The sequence below is a fragment of the Drosophila tropicalis genome, unplaced genomic scaffold (assembly GCF_018151085.1).
Source record: "Drosophila tropicalis isolate 14030-0801.00 unplaced genomic scaffold, ASM1815108v1 contig_463, whole genome shotgun sequence".
Lineage (NCBI taxonomy): Eukaryota > Metazoa > Arthropoda > Insecta > Diptera > Drosophilidae > Drosophila > Drosophila tropicalis.
Genome location: NW_027172929.1, coordinates 1,845,272 through 1,852,261, shown reverse-complemented (window position 1 = coordinate 1,852,261; position 6,990 = coordinate 1,845,272).

Genomic DNA, 6,990 nt, shown 5'->3' with positions numbered 1-6,990 from the left:
TTGCCAAGCAAGTTTTTCCTTCATGTTGCTTGTTGCTAAACCAAAACCAAAAGCTTGGCAACATGTTGCTAGGGCAAAAGCGTCAACACTTCCGTTGCTTTATTGCTGAGAGATAATAAATTAATATATTAAATTTATCCAGAAAATCAAAACAAAACAATTAAACGACAATTTTTTAGGTAAATAAACAAGTAAATTAATATTTATGCCAGACGGCATTATATTGTATAGGAAATCTATATAGTTTGACGAACCCAAAAACAAATCGTTAAGATATTGAAGAGAAGACCTCATTAGTCATTCTTGGCTAACGAACCTCGCCTTAGGGTTAAGAACTTGGCTAGAACTTATTCAAAGTGTCGGCGGGGGTGGTGGAGGTAGGGGTAGTTACATCCCTGACCTAAATCATTTAGTGATAACTAAAAGCCGCAATTTAATCACATTACACTACAAACGATTACGTGAGTGACATTGAAATCGGATATACATACATATGTGTGTGTGTGTGTGTGTGTGTGTGTGTGTGTGTGTGTGTGTAGTCTGACTCTCTGTCTCTCTTTACGCATGAACTGAAGGCTGACATATTTTAATTTTCTTTCATTCGTTAATGTTGCCCCTTCCTCCCCCAAAATGCCTCGTCGTCCCCGTCGCATAAATTGAATTTGATTTTATTACTTGGATGTCAGCATACAGAAAGAGAGGGAGAGAGAGAGATAGAGAGAAAGAGACTTACTTACAGCAAATACAAAAACCAAGTTGATTATTTAATGACTGCCTAATATTAATGCAAAATTCCAAACAAATGAATGCAATTTATTTGTTATTTTGCATTTATTTAATTTAATTTTATGAGTTCACAAAAATGCTGCAAATGGAGACAATTTGATGTGACAAATATATATATACACACATACTTATCGTATGGATTGAGCAAGATTTATTTCCTCATTCATTAAAATATTTATATATGTACATACAAAAAATATATTTAATTTTTTTGGGGTTTTTTTTCATCTCTTGAAATTGAACATTTTCCTTGCCCATGATTTAGTTTTGAGTGCCAATTAATTTTGTAAATCTCATTAAAAAGCCATATCAATAATCAACTCTAGACTATCGATTAGCATACACAAGTTTTTGCAATTTAAGTACAAATAAAATTTATATTCTGTGTTTTCTGCGTGTGTGTGTGTGTGTGTATCCAATAGTAAATCAACAGAAATGTCTGTCTACTAAGATCACTTTGGATTTGACAAGTTGCTTTTCATTTGTGGATCGAGGGGGAACAGCTTGGGGACGCTTTTGCTTCGATTTGCTTGGGTTTGGGTTCGGGGTTTGGGGTTTGGTCTCCTTTGGCTGGGCAAAACTGGTCTTACAAAAGATTATTATCGCTTTTATGGTGTTTTTATCGTTTTTTACAGCATTTTATATGTCTTTATGATTGATCTGATGGATTTTATATATGCTTTGCTGTTGCTGTTGTTGTTGCATTTTTGGCTATACAAGTAGCTGCTGCTGGTCTTTTTTGAGGGAGCATTTTGTTACCAAGAGAGTGTGGGAGAATTTTTCGTTTTTCTTATTGCTTTTTTTTTTTTTTTTACTTATCCAAAATCTGATTTGGTAAATTTTGATAAATTGCTATTGAAAGTGAGTGGCTAATTTCAGTATTAAACCGCTTAAATTGGGCAAGGCTTAAGCTGCAGTGATTTGAAAATTGATAAGTGCGGATTAAATCATTATACGGTATGACGATAGTAGACACATTTGTTGTTGTTGTTGTTAACGAAATTTGTATTTGTATTATGATTGAAATGGAAATATAATGTTCTTTTAACTTTAGCAATTTGCTATTCAACTGTGACATTCGTTAACGGTAACTAAAAAAGTAAATTCGATAAGTGACAGAATGAAACTTTAATCAATAGAGGTCATCAAACACATCCCAGAACACCATGTCCTTTCGTCCAGCGACACAATTTGTAGATTCTAGAGCTAAAAAACGTAAAAAGGATAATATTCTCGAGGCCATATCTCGCCAGGACATTGATCGATTTCACCAGGACATCCTTTTTTGGAGCCTCCAGGATCAGGACTATCGATCTGCATTCAAGGATTTCCATTATTCTTCCAAAAATATTGCTCGAATTTTTGTAAGGGGGAGGTCAGAAAAATGGCAAAAAAGTGACAAAAAACTACAAATGTCCTTATAACTCGGTCATTTAAAGGACGATCAGGATGTCCTTTGGTCAGATTGTAGTCCTTGATGATCCGCATCGACTGACACTATCGGCTCCTGGAATGTCCTTCGGGAAGCTGAGATAAAAGGACTTTTTTGTTTATGACAAAATGGCGAATATCTCGCGAGTCCTTTGAAGGATAAGGACGAAAGTTGTGCCCAAACATTCCAATCATTGAGGACTATAGTTGGTGCAAAGGACATCCCGATAGTCCTTCGGAGAGCTGAGATATTAAGGATTTTGTAGTTTTCTCCAGATTTTTTCATCTTTTGCTTGAATTTGGAACTTAGAAAAAATTGCATTAAATTTGGGACTTGGAAAAAATTACAAGTTAAAAAAACATAAAAGTGCTAATAACTCGGCAGTTTTAAGGATGAGCGGGATGTCCTTGGGCCAGATGGAAGTCCTTTTTCAAGCGCGTCGACTGACATTACCATGTCCTGGAATGTCCTTTAAATAGCTGCAAAAAAGGTCCTTTTCAGAAAATTGCATGTCCTGCATCCTTAGACGACCCCAAGTTTTTTTGATGCCAATCGATAGAGATCATCAAGGACTTTCTAGGAAATCATGTCCTTTCGTCCTGCGCCAAGATTTGAGGATTCTAGAGCTAAAAAACGCAAAAAGGATAATTTTCTAGAGGCCATATCTCGACAGGACATTGATCGATTTCGCCAGGACATCCTTTTTTGGAGCCTCCAGGATCAGGACTATCGATCTGCATTCAAGGATTTCCATTATTCTTCCAAAAATATTGCTCGAATTTTTGTAAGGGGGGAGGTCAGAAAAATGGCAAAAAAGTGACAAAAAACTACAAATGTCCTTATAACTCGGTCATTTCAAGGACGATCAGGATGTCCTTTGGTCAGATTGTAGTCCTTGATGATCCGCATCGACTGACACTATCGGCTCCTGGAATGTCCTTCGGGAAGCTGAGATAAAAGGACTTTTTTGTTTATGACAAAATGGCGAATATCTCGCGAGTCCTTTGAAGGATAAGGACGAAAGTTGTGCCCAAACATTCCAATCATTGAGGACTATAGTTGGTGCAAAGGACATCCCGATAGTCCTTCGGAGAGCTGAGATATTAAGGATTTTGTAGTTTTCTCCAGATTTTTTCATCTTTTGCTTGAATTTGGAACTTAGAAAAAATTGCATTAAATTTGGGACTTGGAAAAAATTACAAGTTAAAAAAACATAAAAGTGCTAATAACTCGGCAGTTTTAAGGATGAGCGGGATGTCCTTGGGCCAGATGGAAGTCCTTTTTCAAGCGCGTCGACTGACATTACCATGTCCTGGAATGTCCTTTAAATAGCTGCAAAAAAGGTCCTTTTCAGAAAATTGCATGTCCTGCATCCTTAGACGACCCCAAGTTTTTTTGATGCCAATCGATAGAGATCATCAAGGACTTTCTAGGAAATCATGTCCTTTCGTCCTGCGCCAAGATTTGAGGATTCTAGAGCTAAAAAACGTAAAAAGGATAATTTTCTCGAGGCCATATCTCGGCAGGACATTGATCGCTTTCGCCAGGACATCCTTTTTTGGAGCCTCCAAGATCAGGACTATCGATCTGCATTCAAGGATTTCCATTATCCTTCCAAAAATATCGCTCGAATTTTTGTAAGGGGGGACGTCAGAAAAATGGCAAAAAAGTGACAAAAAACTACAAATGTCCTTATAACTCGGTCATTTAAAGGACGATCAGGATGTCCTTTGGTCAGATTGTAGTCCTTGATGATCCGCATCGACTGACACTATCGGCTCCTGGAATGTCCTTCGGGAAGCTGAGATAAAAGGACTTTTTTGTTTATGACAAAATGGCGAATATCTCGCGAGTCCTTTGAAGGATAAGGACGAAAGTTGTGCCCAAACATTCCAATCATTGAGGACTATAGTTGGTGCAAAGGACATCCCGATAGTCCTCAATTAAGAAACTAAATTCCCAGACTTACAAATGCGGCAAGAAATGTTGGAACTTTTAATAATTGTATTAACTTTGTATCAAACATTTCAATGTAACTTTAAAGATTGCTTTCAAATATGCCAATCAAAAGAGATCATCAAGGACTTTCTTGGAAACCATGTCCTTTCGTCCTGCCGCACAATTTGTAGATTCTAGAGCTAAAAAACGTAAAAGGGATAATATTCTCGAGGCCATATCTCGCCAGGACATTGATCGATTTCACCAAGACATCATTTTTTGGAGCCTCCAGGATCAGGACTATCGATCTGCATTCAAGGATTTTCAATATCCTTCCAAAAATATTGCTCGAATGAGTCCTTCGGAGAGCTGAGATATTAAGGATTTTGTGGTTTTCTGCAGCTTTTTGGATCTTTTCATTCAATTTGGGACTTGGAATAAATTAAAAGTCAAAAAAACAGAAAACTACTCATAACTCGGTAGTTTTAAGGATGAGCGGGATGTCCTTGGGCCAGATGGAAGTCCTTGTTCATGCGCGTCGACTGACATTACCATGTCCTGGAATGTCCTTTAAATAGCTGCTAAAAGGTCCTTTTCAGAAAATAACATGTCCTGCATCCTTAGACGACCCCAAGTTTTTTTGATGTCAATCGATAGAGACCTTCAAGGACATTCTAGGAAACCATGTCCTTTCGTCCTGCGCCAGGATTTGTGGATTCTAGAGCTAAAAAACGTAAAAGGGATAATATTCTCGAGGCCATATCTCGCCAGGACATTGATCAATTTCACCAGGACATCATTTTTTGGAGCCTCCAGGATCAGGACTATCGATCTGCATTCAAGGATTTCCATTATCCTTCCAAAAATATCGCTCGAATTTTTGTAAGGGGGAGGTCAGAAAAATGGCAAAAAAGTGACAAAAATCCACAAATGTCCTTATAACTCGGTCATTTAAAGGACGATCAGGATGTCCTTTGGTCAGATTGTAGTCATTGTTGATTCGCATCGACTGACAGTATCAGATCCTGGAATGTCCTTCGGGAAGCTGAGATAAAAGGACTTTTTTGTATAAAGAAAAATGGGATATAACTCGCGAGTCCTTTGAAGGATTAGGACGAATCTGATGCCAAAAGATTCGAATCATCAAGGACTATAGTTGGTGCAAAGGACATCCCGATAGTCCTTCGGAGAGCTGAGATATTAAGGATTTTGTAGTTTTCTCCAGATTTTTTCATCTTTTGCTTGAATTTGGGACTTAGAAAAAATTGCATTAGATTTGGGATTTGCAAAAAATAACAAGTTAAAAAAACATAAAAGTGCTAATAACTCGGCAGTTTTAAGGATGAGCGGGATGTCCTTTTTGCCAGGTGGAAGTCCTTTTTCAAGCGCGTCGACTGACATTACCATGTCCTGGAATGTCCTTTAAATAGCTGCAAAAAAGGTCCTTTTCAGAAAATTGCATGTCCTGCATCCTTAGACGACCCCAAGTTTTTTTGATGCCAATCGATAGAGATCATCAATGACTTTCTAGGAAATCATGTCCTTTCGTCCTGCGCCAAGATTTGAGGATTCTAGAGCTAAAAAACGTAAAAAGGATAATTTTCTCGAGGCCATATCTCGGCAGGACATTGATCGATTTCGCCAGGACATCCTTTTTTAGAGCCTCCAGGATCAGGACTATCGATCTGCATTCAAGGATTTCCATTATCCTTCCAAAAATATCGCTCGAATTTTTGTAAGGGGGGACGTCAGAAAAATGGCAAAAAAGTGACAAAAAACTACAAATGTCCTTATAACTCGGTCATTTAAAGGACGATCAGGATGTCCTTTGGTCAGATTGTAGTCCTTGATGATCCGCATCGACTGACACTATCGGCTCCTGGAATGTCCTTCGGGAAGCTGAGATAAAAGGACTTTTTTGTTTATGACAAAATGGCGAATATCTCGCGAGTCCTTTGAAGGATAAGGACGAAAGTTGTGCCCAAACATTCCAATCATTGAGGACTATAGTTGGTGCAAAGGACATCCCGATAGTCCTTCGGAGAGCTGAGATATTAAGGATTTTGTAGTTTTCTCCAGATTTTTTCATCTTTTGCTTGAATTTGGAACTTAGAAAAAAATTGCATTAAATTTGGGACTTGGAAAAAATTACAAGTTAAAAAAAACATAAAAGTGCTAATAACTCGGCAGTTTTAAGGATGAGCGGGATGTCCTTGGGCCAGATGGAAGTCCTTTTTCAAGCGCGTCGACTGACATTACCATGTCCTGGAATGTCCTTTAAATAGCTGCAAAAAAGGTCCTTTTCAGAAAATTGCATGTCCTGCATCCTTAGACGACCCCAATTTTTTTTGATGCCAATCGATAGAGATCATCAATGACTTTCTAGGAAATCATGTCCTTTCGTCCTGCGCCAAGATTTGAGGATTCTAGAGCTAAAAAACGTAAAAAGGATAATTTTCTCGAGGCCATATCTCGGCAGGACATTGATCGATTTCGCCAGGACATCCTTTTTTGGAGCCTCCAGGATCAGGACTATCGATCTGCATTCAAGGATTTCCATTATCCTTCCAAAAATATCGCTCGAATTTTTGTAAGGGGGGAGGTCAGAAAAATGGCAAAAAAGTGACAAAAATCCACAAATGTCCTTATAACTCGGTCATTTAAAGGACGATCAGGATGTCCTTTGGTCAGATTGTAGTCATTGTTAATCCGCATCGACTGACAGTATCAGATCCTGTAATGTCCTTCGGGAAGCTGAGATAAAAGGACTTTTTTGTATAAAGAAAAATGGGATATAACTCGCGAGTCCTTTGAAGGATCAGGACGAATCTGAT